The sequence below is a fragment of the Lissotriton helveticus genome, chromosome 10 (assembly GCF_964261635.1).
Source record: "Lissotriton helveticus chromosome 10, aLisHel1.1, whole genome shotgun sequence".
Taxonomy (NCBI): domain Eukaryota; kingdom Metazoa; phylum Chordata; class Amphibia; order Caudata; family Salamandridae; genus Lissotriton; species Lissotriton helveticus.
In genome coordinates this window covers 83,960,475-83,973,893 of record NC_136071.1, presented here as the reverse complement: position 1 = coordinate 83,973,893, position 13,419 = coordinate 83,960,475, and the positions used below count along the sequence as shown (strand labels likewise).

Below are 13,419 nucleotides of genomic sequence, written 5' to 3'. Positions count from 1 at the left end.
CTCCACCGATGCACCCACCACACAGCTCCACCGACACAGCTCTACCGATGCACCCACCACCACTGATGCAACCACTACACAGCTCCACCGATGCACCCACCACAGAACTCCACAGATGCCCCACCACACAGCTCCACCGAGGCACCCACCACACAGCTCCACCGAGGCACCCACCACACAGCTCCACCGAGGCACCTACCACACAGCTCCACCGAGGCACCCACCACACAGCTCCACCGACACAGCTCCACCGATGCACCCACCACACAGCTCCACCGATGCACCCACCACACAGCTCCACCGATGCACCCACCACACAGCTCCACCGACACAGCTCCACCGATGCACCCACCACACAGCTCCACCGATGCACCCACCACACAGCTCCACCGAGGCACCCACCATACAGCTCCACCAAGGCACCCACCACACAGCTCCACCGAGGCACCCACCACACAGCTCCACCGATGCACCCACCACCCAGCTCCACCGATGCACCCACCACCCAGCTCCACCGACACAGCTCCACCGATGCACCCACCACACAGCTCCACCGATGCACCCACCACACAGCTCCACCGAGGCACCCACCATACAGCTCCACCAAGGCACCCACCACACAGCTCCACCGATGCACCCACCACACAGCTCCACCGAGGCACCCACCACACAGCTCCACCGAGGCACCCACCACCCAGCTCCACCGATGCACCCACCACCCAGCTCCACCGACACAGCTCCACCGATGCACTCACCACACAGCCCCACCGATGCACCCACCACCCAGCTCCACCGAGGCACCCACCACACAGCTCCACCGAGGCACCCACCACACAGCTCCACCGATGCACCCACCACACAGCTCCACCGATGCACCCACCACACAGCTCCACCGATGCACCCACCACACAGCTCCACCGATGCACCCACCACACAGCTCCACCGATGCACCCACCACACAGCTCCACCGATGCACCCACCACACAGCTCCACATATGCACCCACCACACAGCTCCACATATGCACCCACCACATCGCTCCACAGATGCACCCACCACACAGCTCCACCGAAGCACCCACCACACAGCTCCACCGAAGCACCCACCACACAGCTCCACCGATGCACCCACCACACAGCTCCACCGATGCACACACCACACAGCTCCGCCGAGGCACCCACCACACAGCTCCACCGATGCACCCACCACACAGCTCCACCGATGCTCCAACTAAGCTCCACCAATGCACCCACCACACAGCTCCACCAATGCACCCACTAAGCTCCACCGATGCACACACCACTCAGCGCAACCACAGCATCACTCAGCGCAACCACAGCATCACTCAGCACAACAGCATCTCTCAGCGCAACCACAGCATCACTCAGCGCAACCACAGCATCACTGGTTCAAATATGTTCTTTCAATGTTACAAGCTGTTTTCAAGCTTTCATGCTTTATTACAAATCACAAAAAAATGTTAATATTTCACTTCTGTTCTTGGATTTTCGTCACTATAAAAAAAACTGAACATAATCTTCACAAAAGTTTAAGCTATTGCCATTACAAATTAAATAAATTATTTAAGTATTAATTAATTTAAAAAAAATTAAAACCCATTGTTATTTGTAATATCAATACATCTAAGTCACGTAAATACAAAACATGTTGCATTACAAATGCTATAGGTATTTGCAAAAGTTATAACTATTGGCATTGTAAATGACAAAGCTATTAATTTAGCTATTTTAAAAAATAACACATAAATAAAAAAAAATCAATTTTAAGACCAAGAGCTCAAACTTTCCTAATGCGAGCCCTATTGCATTTCCAATGCTTGTTTATTTTATTTTTTAAATGAAGGTTGATGATCAACAAAAAAAAATATTAGATCTGTGGTTAGGAGTGCATTTTTCTCGTCAGGCAAGAGCTTTTATTAAATACTGACCGACGTGTCACTTGCTTGAAGGAGGCCTGTGGTGCCAGAGAAGAGTTTAAGCAGAACTGGTTCACAAGACCAAAACAGCCATAACATGTATGCAGGCATGGAAGAGCTCCACTAGTACCAGCAGACGTTCCCTTTCCTCAGACTGCACTCGCTGTTATTACTGTCATCTAGAGCTGGGCATCAAAGCCAATATGAGGAGTTCAAAAAACCTACTGACACAAGTGTGAAGCTTTTTCTTGTGGTCTTTGCAAAGTCTGTGATCACTGGATAGTATACTGTGTGTGTTCTGTGGCTTACAAAAGATGTCTCAAAACGACCAATAAAAGTCAATCTAATTGGATAACTATAGTACACTCTTTATGGACTTGACTTTCCTACGTTTACCTAGGAGGCGTTACGGGTTAGAAAAGGAGATAGATCTTGACAGTAAATAACATTCTATTAACTGAATGCCCAGCCAGTATGATACATTTGAAAACAGGAAGTATGAACTATCGCAATCATTGTTTTTTAGTATAAAGTCGACTTGCTAGCTTTTTTTTTTTTTTTTTTGTATTCTTTTTATTAACTCACAATATGAAAAACAAAAATTCAAACATTAAAGTTACACTGGGTGGCATCTGAACATACAATAGTTGTTGTCACATCTTCCAAGTTACAGAATACAATGCAAACAATATCAAGCGGGTTCAGGGACCTTCCGACACAACATGATCGTCCCGTGTGGCGGGGGGAGCACAGATATCTCCTCTGTAGCCGTTCCAAGCCCCCCAAATTTCCCCCCACTTCCTGGGCCTACCCCTGGCCACATACACAGATCGCTCTCTAAACATGCACCAGTCCAGGTCCTCCATCCATTTCCCAATATTTGGGGGCTGATTAGCCCCCCTTAGTTGAGCGATATTGCGCTTGGCAATAGCACATGCCAGCGTGACCCAAACCTTTCCGTGAGACGTAAGATCAGACTTGCTAGCTTTTAAAGACCTTTGATCTGATGGGCTGGTGTTTGAATTGACTGGGGTAACTAAGGGACTAAATGTCAGTGTGGGTTGGTTGTGCACAGGCTGTTTTGAGTTAGTTTTGTACTTTGTAGTGTGCTTCCTGAGGTATCACTCTCTAAACCTTCGAGTGTGAACATGAAATACTAAGCAAGCATCCTCTACTGCCCGATTAGGTTTGAGATATTACCAGCATGAAAGATGCACCCACTAACATAATCATTTAATTAGATTATGTATCCTCATGAGAGCTATTATATTGTTTCTATCTAGATATTCCCCTGAAGAAGTGCACATCTGTGCACGAAATGCATTGGGAATGCCGTTTTAGAACTGCTTCTAACCTTTGATGAGAATCTAAATGCATCATAAAGAATAAGCAATTTATGATTGACTGCGAAATTAAAAACTTATAATTTGAAACTTACAAAGTATGGAGAAACTTTATTGAATACAAGAATACTATTCAATCGCCGCGCAGCGACTACAATTGTGCCCAGAGGGTCATCCCCTACATATAGAGGATGCTTGCTTAGTAACTAAGGGACTAGTCAGGTCTTTCAGCATGGTTTACAAATAATGTTTTGATGTTTCAAGGTAGAGGGACAGCGATGACAAACATAAAAGGATATGTTTAGTATTATTGCTATGATACGTCCGGTGTTCTGTTTCAGTGGCTCTGGGTACAAGGTGAGACCCAGTAGGGGAGCTGAAGCCTCATCTGCTAAGATTTAGTGGCAAAAGTAGAAAAATAACGTCCTTGAATAAAAGTCATCATCCGAACAAGGGTTCCACCCAGTTAAGCCAATGGTGCAGTTCAGTGCTCCTTCAAAAACGAGTTAAAACCCCAACTGACATGTAGTCTTTAGAGCATGGGGTGGATATACCAGCAGATCAACTCCTTTACTCCTTTTGTAAGCCGCCTCGGTTACCTATATTTAGGAGGCCACGTGTCTTCTGGTCGTGGTCAAATTTCAATTGGCAGTAGCACCCAGCTCATGCCAAACTTTTTCCATTTTCCACTGAGTATTAGACTTTAGGGATTAATCAGGTCTACAAACGATATCTCCAAATGCATAAAAGATAGAGCTATGGTTTAAATTGTTCTCTAATCAGGATTACCTACCCCAGTCAACAAAACTAGACTCTACTCTGAGGATGTGCAGGAAAGAAGACATCTTTGTCCTTCCAGGACTGGGCTAAGAGATATGGGCACCCTTGAGGTTTGGGCCAGTTGGAGATGAAGCCGGTTCACCAACTCACTAAGACAAAAGGACTGCGCAGCTCCATAACCCAGGTGATGGTTGTTGCAGTCTTTCTTGCCTCCGTTGTCCCGTTAGAGTGTAGGAGTCTTATGGCTTTATGTGCACTCTTGATAAATTGATATGTTCTCTACACAGATTCTCCTGTCGGCTGGGGTCCTTGGATCTAGACAACTCCTCTCAATGGCAATCCAGCTTGTTTTCTCAAAATGAAAATTAGTATCGCCTCTCTCGGCAGATAGCAGCTTCCTCTACAAAGTCAGATTTATCTCCAGCTTCCAAATGAGAGTTACTATCTAGCAGATGTTTAGTGCCAGGCAACATGCCGGCTTTGCGCTTGTGTACAGAGTACCATGGAGATTTTTTTTTAAAGTTCAATTTATTGGCCCTAACGGATAATACATACTTCGGGAGCTCGGGAGGGAAAGCTGACCAAACCAAAGGGTTGTTTTCAGAAGTGTAAGAGTTTCTCTGATCCACTGGAGGTGCATCCTGTTCTTTGCATGTTATATGTCGTGGGTCACCAGATCGGAATATCTAAGATCAGAACTTTCGAATTGGTTAAGGTTCATATATGGATTTGATTGCCTTCATACAAGGGCCAGCAAAAGGTTAAGATGGCAAGGAAACAGCAAGCAGCACTCGAAGAAGGGAGCGTGCTTAACTCTTGCATGTTGAAACCTTGTCTGCGTTGGGGGTGGGGCGGAGAGTTGAGGATTGACACTGACAACTGCAGGTTGCCTTCTCCACTATGTACAACGTACAGCTTGCGGAGATACATGTTGTCCCATCATGATGTACAGTGCCCCAAATGAAATCAACGGTTAGTTAACTCAAATGTTGGTGAAAGACACACAGACACAATACATGCACGATCCACACATGAAGACAGACAGAGGAACCTTAACTAGGAGGAAGGCTTTTAATGGGGAGAGCTTGAAGACTGTCCCCATGGAGGTTCCAAATAAAAAGATCTGTACCAATTGCCAAGTAGGGGACATGACGGGGACAGTGCCGCTGTTACTAAGGTTCGGGGCTTCACTTTGAGTGACAGCGATCAGGAGAATTAGACTCTGCTGATGAACAGGAAAACAAAAGATATAGATGGATTGACGAGCTCACATTTGGAAAATCAAAAGGTAGACCAGAAACAAATATAGATGGTCAGAGTGGCAGCGCTTTCCCATAGTATGCAGAGGAATTATGAGTCAGCAATACAGCACATAGAAAATGTTCTTTAATTTAGGAGGTGGTCTGTCGCAATCCCTGCCATCTTCTTTATCCTGAAACATGCATTCCCCCAACACCTTTCTACATTGGTGCATTTTCGAAACGTCTCGCCTTAAGCTTAGTGGAAGAGTCAAGCTTACTAACGTACCAACTATTACTTCATCTGTGATCAATGATTACTGATGACAGCCGTCAAGCACCAATAGACACAAAATGCCGATACCTTGTTTGAGATCGAAAAAAGAACTGATTCGAACGATAAGCAACAGTATGACAACATCAACATCTCTGGAAAGACTATGGGACTGATCGATTAGACTGACTACACTTCACTCGTGCCACAGGCATTAGAAGTACCCGTCCACTACTTACAGTGACCGTCCGTATTCAATCCAACGTCAGTTGTCCGTTATTGATCTTTCTACGGAACACACTTGTCCGTAAAGTCAGCACTTCCGGGTCGTATTACAGCCAATCCACTGACTGAACATATTCTAGAAGTTTTCTGCAGTGGGCGGAACTTGTAATATGTAAAATGGCCTAGGATTGGAGCATTGTCGGCACGACAGCCAATCACATTGTTTGTATGGGATTCCTAGGAGTTGATTGGCTGTGAAGTCAGCACATGCATGCTGCGTGTAAACAATGACGGAGCTGTCCTTCGCCAGTCGCTAGACGCCACGCATTGTGGGGTATCCCGAGTTAGTTGTTGCGGGCCTGGTGCTGACAGCTCCGGAGCCTTATTATAGGCCCTGCTTCTGCTATCTCCGATTCTTGATGTGGCGAAATGGAGAATGCGGCTGTGCAGAGTGTTAGCAGCAGTTTGGACCAGAGTTAACTAAAACGTGTGGCAACTGTGTATGTTAGAAATAGTCTAAGTTTTCGTCGACAGATAACTAGCTGTGAAACAGAAAACGAGCAACGACAAAGCCAATAGGTCTCATATATACTTTGAATCCTATTTAAAAAGTACGAGGTGAAGTATTTATAGTATGATGATTCAGTGTACTTTTAAAATGTAAAATATCTACCTATTCCCTGTAGTGCAAGCGTTTCATCACTTTCATGGTAGGTGAAATGATACACCAGTCTGACAGTAGCTGGGTTTAACCAAAGCCCACACATGTACATATATATATATATATATAGAAAAGTTGTTAACAATAGCATGCAGATAGCAGTACTATCAGTCCGAATCTAAAAGCTTAAACTACAAGTCCTTGATTGCAAAGTGCTGTTAGCAAAAAAAATCCAGACTTGGATTTAGGTGTCATGCTTTTGAAAAGACCCATTTTTAGGTCTTGCCTAGGCAGCGCTTGTGCTGTCTCTTAGAGACATGTATTCAGAATTTGGGCTTTAAGCTTCCAGTGCCTCGGGTTGGTTGATTGGCATGCCTTTTGGAAATTCCTTAATCTGTGGTTGGTCAATAGTGTCCATCTGTCCCGCCTTTGGGTGCTTGGTTTCCTCCAAGGGGAATCACCAATTGTTTCTTTTGGTTGGCCATCTGTTGCCTCCTTGCTGGCAGACTCACTCCCTCCCGCCCATTATTGCTGCAGTCCTTCCTAGTTTTTTTTTCCGCAGTGGTTTCGTCACTGCGTTCTCTGTGATAACGTTGGTTCCCAGTGTTCCCACTTCACTGCGCTCATATTAGCTGTTCTTGCTTTTAATAGTACTGTGCCACCTCGATCACAGATGCACCCCCTCCCTCCCATCATTGCTGCTTTGCTTCCTGGTTTTCTTTGCACTGCTTTCGTCACTGCACTTCGGTGTTCAGACTTCACTGCGCTCAGATTAGCTGGTCTAGATTTTAATAAGTTCGCTATGAACCTTGACGTACTTCGTGCATACGTTCACTCCATTTCTCATTTCCTTTAGACCCATTTCCAACATGCCCTTTAAGGCACCCTACTCTGACCCAGCATTGTGTTATATATTAGCAACACTTTACAGAGTTTGCCAGTGAAGCTGTTTTCTTGTCTTTCTTGGAACAACATTGTTTCCCCGAGGTGGTGAAGTGCAGCATTCCCTATGAGTGTTTTCTTATTCCAGCACTATTGTTTTTAGCCTGCATATTACTCATCTCCCATTCCTCATAATCTATTTCCTGTTTTCTGGTTCGCCAGCACTGAGAGGTCATAACCATGGCCATAGCGCTATACAAATAGCATCACTCTATGGTATAAAAAAGAAAGAAAGTAAAAAATTCAATTTTCAACGCCAAAAGCTCTAACTTTCAGAAATGCGAGATCAATTGCATTGCAAATGCTTGTTTTATGTCCCAGCACAAGCTTTGCAGTGATTTAACACGCTAGAGCTGCTCAAGTATTCTGCAATTAGAGAAAACCTTTTTAATATAAAGTATGTGAATTGATTTGCCTTAATAAAAAAGTTTGGAAATGCCAGTCTCATTAGTGGTCCTGTTAGATTCTACCCTCTTCTCTCTTTGGTGATGAGATTGAATGATGGTCCGACCCTGATCACAAGGTCCCTGTGGCTTACCAGGCAAGTCTTGCTGGCTGCTGCCCACGTTTCTGGGGCATAGCCCGGGTTGTCACTGACATATCAGGAGTGACCTTTGTCCCGGCAAGGTATGAGGCAGCAGCTTTCCAAGATATATTTGGCATGTTTAGTATTTAATGACACCAAATATTCAATTTTTTATGTGCCAATAGTGGGCATACATTTAATTTTAGATTAATTCTTTGTTAAAATATCACATCTGTGCGTGGTCAACTACGATCAAGTTGTAGCTGTGGTTCTGAAAATCTGGATTCATATAATAGTACTGGACTTGAGAATAAAAACTTCGTCGAAATAGGACGAATTTGGTATCAAAAGACCGAGAATGACGAGTACATCATGTACATGTATTTTTCGGCGTATTCGAGTGACGATTCCACCTCGAAATCGTCATTTACATTCTGAACCCTTAGCTCCCATTTACATGTTGCCCTTTACATAGGCCTTGATCCAGTTGAATTTGATTCCACAAGGACACATACTCCTTAATCGACTTCTCCCTGACCTCAGTACAAGTTAGAACCATTGCCCCAGGCCGAACTCGTTAGGTCAGTTCCCTCCCAGTGGCCGAGCAAGATAGCATCTAGGCTCAACCGGCCATAAAACCATTTGAGCACGCACACCTGCCATATCTCGCTCACATCTTTTTCTCCACTCCTTTTCTTTACTTGCTTTATGATGGGGAGGTGACCGTTTTTATTGGGGGTCCAGCGATATCTGATGAAATGTTGGGCCTTGCCGGATGATTTGTTATGGGCAGCACGACATGAAATATGTACATGTCATCATGACTCTGCTTTTCTTTTGTAACCAGTAACTATAAATGAAATACCACGAATTCAAGGAATGTTTTGCCCAAGGCTGAAAATCATGTATAAAGAGAGAAGCCTGACTTCGTGAAAGTGTGCAGTCTCCTGAGAATATACCCGTATTGTACTTCTAGGACCCTGTTACCTTGGTTGCAGCCAATAAACTAATCTTTGACTTCACCTAGAAGACTCTGAGTTTCTGTAGGTCTGCATCAGGAAGAACCCGAGGTCTCTGGGTGTTGATTCCCTGACACCGCTGGGTTACCGGTTCTGTGCCGGTTCTTAAAAACCCAGTACCTCAGTTTGGCGCCCAGCGTTTGGGGCGATTCCAGTGGTACCAGTCAGCCTGAAGATCGTGAGGAGCTTCGTGTGGAAATTCCGGAGGAGGGCCCACCACCTCATCGACCCCTGCATGTCGACGTGGTCCGAAGGTCTTTGCTGCGAGGTTCCCCGCTTCCCGACGGCTACAAGGACTGCTGCCCTGGCTATCGCCCTGATGTTGGACCCTTGAAGTTTTCGGTAGAGCGAAACACTGAGACGAGTCTACTGGTGACGCCATCGATATTTTCAGTTAAGTATAAGTGGAGCGTCTCCCAGTCCTTAGTTGGACTTACTTTGTGGTATCTTTGGGATACAAAAGGTTTTGTATTGGTACTTGCAAGCACCATAACCGAAGGACTCGTGTATTCACGAGAAATATCGTAATCGATAAATCCTTTGAAGTTTTGGAACTAGACTAGAGAGCGAGGATGCCTAGTCTTAGACTTGGGAATTTGTTTTGTCTTGGTAGTAATAATAGGGACTCCCGATTGGAGGACTCATGTCCGGTTCCTCCAGTTGGAACTCCGACTTACGAGCTATATGTTAAACATGGGGTAGGCCCCATCGTTTACAACGAAGTATGGATTAAATACACTAGGAAAGATGGTGTTTTAAAATGGCCCCAATATGGTAGCTTTGATTCTGAAATCTTAGACAACCTTGAAGTTAAACTCTTCAAAAAGAAAGCCCGGCCGGCGATGTTTGACTCTTTCCGCTTATGGCGCAAAGAAGCCAAACAAAAAGAAATTAAATTAGCTAAGAAAAATAAGAGAGAAGGAGGACTTTCGGTAATGCAAGCTGCCGTGCAGTTTAAAGATAATGGGGAAGAGCAGATAAATGAGCAGTTGCACAGGCAACGTAAAATGGCAATAGATAAGTGTTATCCAGTTTTGCCGTCTCTTCAGCAAGAGGCAGCAAAAGAGCGTGAAAAAGACCCATTAATGTCGCAATTATTAACTTCACCACCCCCCTATGCGCAGAATGCCACAGCACCCCCGCAACCTTTAGTTGCACAAGCTGCGCCTCCTGCTCTTCCACAGCACCCACCAGCTGTTCTTCAGCTGGCTCCTACTTCTTCGGTGCAGCCTCCTCCAGGCCCACCGACCACTTCTGTTTCACCTGTGTTTTCTACGATTTTGCCTACTATACTTTTTACGTCTCCTAATGCTCCCTCTACAACTTTGCCTAGTGCCCCCTCTATTTCCCCTGATACCTCTTCTGCTATCTCTACCCCTACCTTATCACACCCCGTTCTTCCACCTATTTTTCCTTCAGTTTCACCTTCTATTCGGCAGAAAATGGCCAGCACTGTTACTAATCTTTTACCTCTTTTCGGGTCGCCTGCTACGACCCCTAACATAGGAAGAAGACAGTTGCGAAGTCAACTGCCTGATTATCAAGAGAGAGATTCCCTGAATAGTTTAGCTCGGAAATGGGTCATGGACACTGCAAAATATGATGTACAGTCTGTCATGGAAGTCTTCCATCAATGGGAAGCAGCGACACAGAGATATGTTTTCGAACAGATGTGTGTCTTTCTTGGCGAGGATTTAGAAGACAATGATCAAGAATGCATCCCACAAGAGATGTGTCGTGTACGATTTAAGTTTGGAGAGGGTATGATTGTAGGTCCCGACGTGGAAAAGGCAGTTGAAATGTTATTATCATATCGAAGTAAGGGAAACAGTTCTGGGCCACCATCGGAATCTAGTGCATCTAGTAGGAAAAAGGCACGACAATACCCTATGAGAGAAGTTCCCCCACAGTGGAGAGAGGGTGACGCGACCGCTGTCCCACCTGTCCTGCCACACTTTCACCGTGTATGGGTACATGTCCCATGGAAGCGAGCTGAAGTTTTAGCACTCAAACAAACATTACCAGATCCGCGTAAAAATCCTGCAGGGTACTATAAAGAATTGTCGCAAACTGCTGGGTCATGTATAATGAATTTGGCCGATATCGATATGTTATTTGGGAACGTTGTTCCACAGCCTTTATGGGGTAAAATTCGTCATGTAGATCATGACCAGGAATTAGGTGACACGTGGGCTAATATTACTGCTGCAGATGCACGACAAGTTGGTGGTGCCAAGCCTGAGCCTCTGATAGCAGAACTACCTGGTAGAATAGTAGATTACATGAAAACGATAATGCCTGCAATACGCGTAAATTGGGATAAGTTATCTGCATGCAAGCAAAAGACAGAAGAAACTGTTTCAGATTTCTTCACCAGATTTGAAGAAACATTCATTGACCACAGCGGTCAAGATATGACCACAGAAGGTGGTCAGAGATTGTTTGTCGATAAATATGTGCACAATCTGCTTCCAGAATTGTGTAGGAAATTAAAAGATTCAGAAAGTTCTTGGGCAGTCTCATCTTCAGCCCAGATATTAGCTACCGCACAGTACTACGAGAATCGAGACAAAGATGAGAAAGATAAAGTAGAAAAGAAAACTAGAGAACTCAAAACGAAGGTTTTGCTACAGCAAGCCTATCCGCCACGTGGTGGTGGTAATCAAAATAATAATGGTCAGAATCACTACCAGAATACTTTTCAGCAGCCTCAACAATATCAGAGAAACTTGCAAAGATTCGATTACACTCAACCCCGCGTAGGTCCTAACCAGTGTTTATATTGCAAACAGGAGGGTCATTACAAGTATAACTGTCCTGCCCTACCACAACGTGCAAATGGAGTTTCTGGTGTAAGAGGTCGTGGCAGTCAGCAAGCGCCTAGAGGTAGAGGGTGTGGAAACGCCCCTCAGGACGCGCGTCCCCTTCCACCACAAAACTCTATGAACAGGTTTGATCAGCAAAATAACGTATCTGACAAGACAGCTCAATACTACGTTGATGAGTATTACACAGAAAATGAGCAGTGGGAAAATGAGGATTGCTAGGACAGCCATAGACAAAGAGAGGGAGTCGTTTCAGTTCCAGTAGATCAGAGTGGACCTTACGTTGAGGTGATTACATCAGGTGTGTCAGAACCTTTTTTGTTGGATACTGGTGCTACAAAGAGTTCTATTATGCACTCCAAACTCCCTGGCGCACCTTTGTCTGGCTGTCAGGATCCGTCCTTCTTCCTTTAGTGATCAACGCCAAAAACGATCGTACAGGCTCAGACACCCATGCTGGAAAACTTGGTTGAGGCTGCTGTTGGCAGAATTGCAGCGCGCAGCCATCTTGGAAAGGCAGCGAAGGTTCCGTTCTCAATGGAGGTCAGCAGTCTAGCTGCCCTCATCACTTCACGAGAGTGTCTGCCCTTTGCGCATGCGCGCACTGAGAACGACGCACTTCAACTGACATTCTTCATAGAGAGAGAGCGTTTCCCTCACGCTCTCTGTTTCAGAAAGCAAAAGAAACTTCGAATTTATCGTTTGGCAGCAGTATTCTGTTTATGAGGGAAGTAAGAATTATGCGCTTGGTGTAAGTGAGAAAAGGCGCATTCTAATTACCTTTCTTCCCTCAGGAATTTCGTTTTTGGCAATTTTCACCTGGTGAAGTCTTCATATCCAGAGTCCAGTAAGAAGGAGTGGTCAGAGTCGGGTGTCTTCAGTCAAGAGAAGCCCCGTTGTAGTCAAGTAAGAGTATTTTGGGTAAAAGTAACGGCGCAGACATCAAGTTGAGAGTGTTCGAGTTCAGTTACATGAAGGCAAGAGAAATGCATTTTAAGCCTATGTGAATTTTCAATGAATTGATGAGTTCGTGCAAGGAGCAAGAGACTAAAGTTATTTAGAGAGTTCTTTCTTGAGAAATACAAACCTATGAGGTAACAGACGTTCTTTGAGAAACCCACTGAAGAGAATCTTCAAGAAATCTTTGAACTATTGAGTTAATCTACCTGCTGTGGATTAGAGACTTTCTTTGGATGAAGGTTTGAACTTAACGCAAAGAGAAGCTTATAGCTCACTCCCTCAGTGATTCTTCCAATGACTCAGATGGTAAACTAAACATCAGACAAAGCAGATAGAGAGTGGCTAGCTTCTTAGGGCACATTGGTAAGGCACAGGTTCTGCTTAAGGGGGACACTTAGTATAGATAGTCTGTTTTAGTTTTTAAGAGGTTAACCCTGTTCATTCCTTTTTAGAGCGAGAATTGCCAGATTGACCAGAGGCAGGCTCAGTGCAGAAGAGAAGCAGTCTCTCTTGTTTTGTCTTCCACTTCCCCTTTCCCTTCCCCGGGCAAATTCTCTGGACTGGAACTTATCAAGACAGTCTTTGGAGTTTGGTTGGTGGGGGTATTGGGGCAAGAGCATCTGTTCCTGAGGGGACCGCTTCAACGTATCCTTTATCTGACAGATTGAAGTGCCTACCTCATAATTGAGGG

General features: G+C 45.0%; 2 protein-coding genes across 3 annotated transcripts in view; one reads left to right on the top strand and one right to left on the bottom strand.

The window, feature by feature from the left end:
- The window catches only part of UBFD1 (ubiquitin family domain containing 1), a 66,423-nt gene extending 60,497 nt beyond the window's left edge, over positions 1-5,926 (bottom strand). For both annotated transcript variants that reach the window (XM_078664793.1, XM_078664794.1), the window contains exon 1: positions 5,810-5,926. The gene's annotated coding sequence lies outside the window, so the exon portion shown is untranslated. The remainder of the gene's footprint in view (positions 1-5,809) is intronic.
- A 225-nt stretch (positions 5,927-6,151) lies between these two features.
- The window catches only part of LOC144785054 (UNC93-like protein MFSD11), a 180,508-nt gene continuing 173,240 nt past the window's right edge, over positions 6,152-13,419 (top strand). Inside the window, exon 1 of the mRNA XM_078664169.1 lies at positions 6,152-6,374. The gene's annotated coding sequence lies outside the window, so the exon portion shown is untranslated. The remainder of the gene's footprint in view (positions 6,375-13,419) is intronic.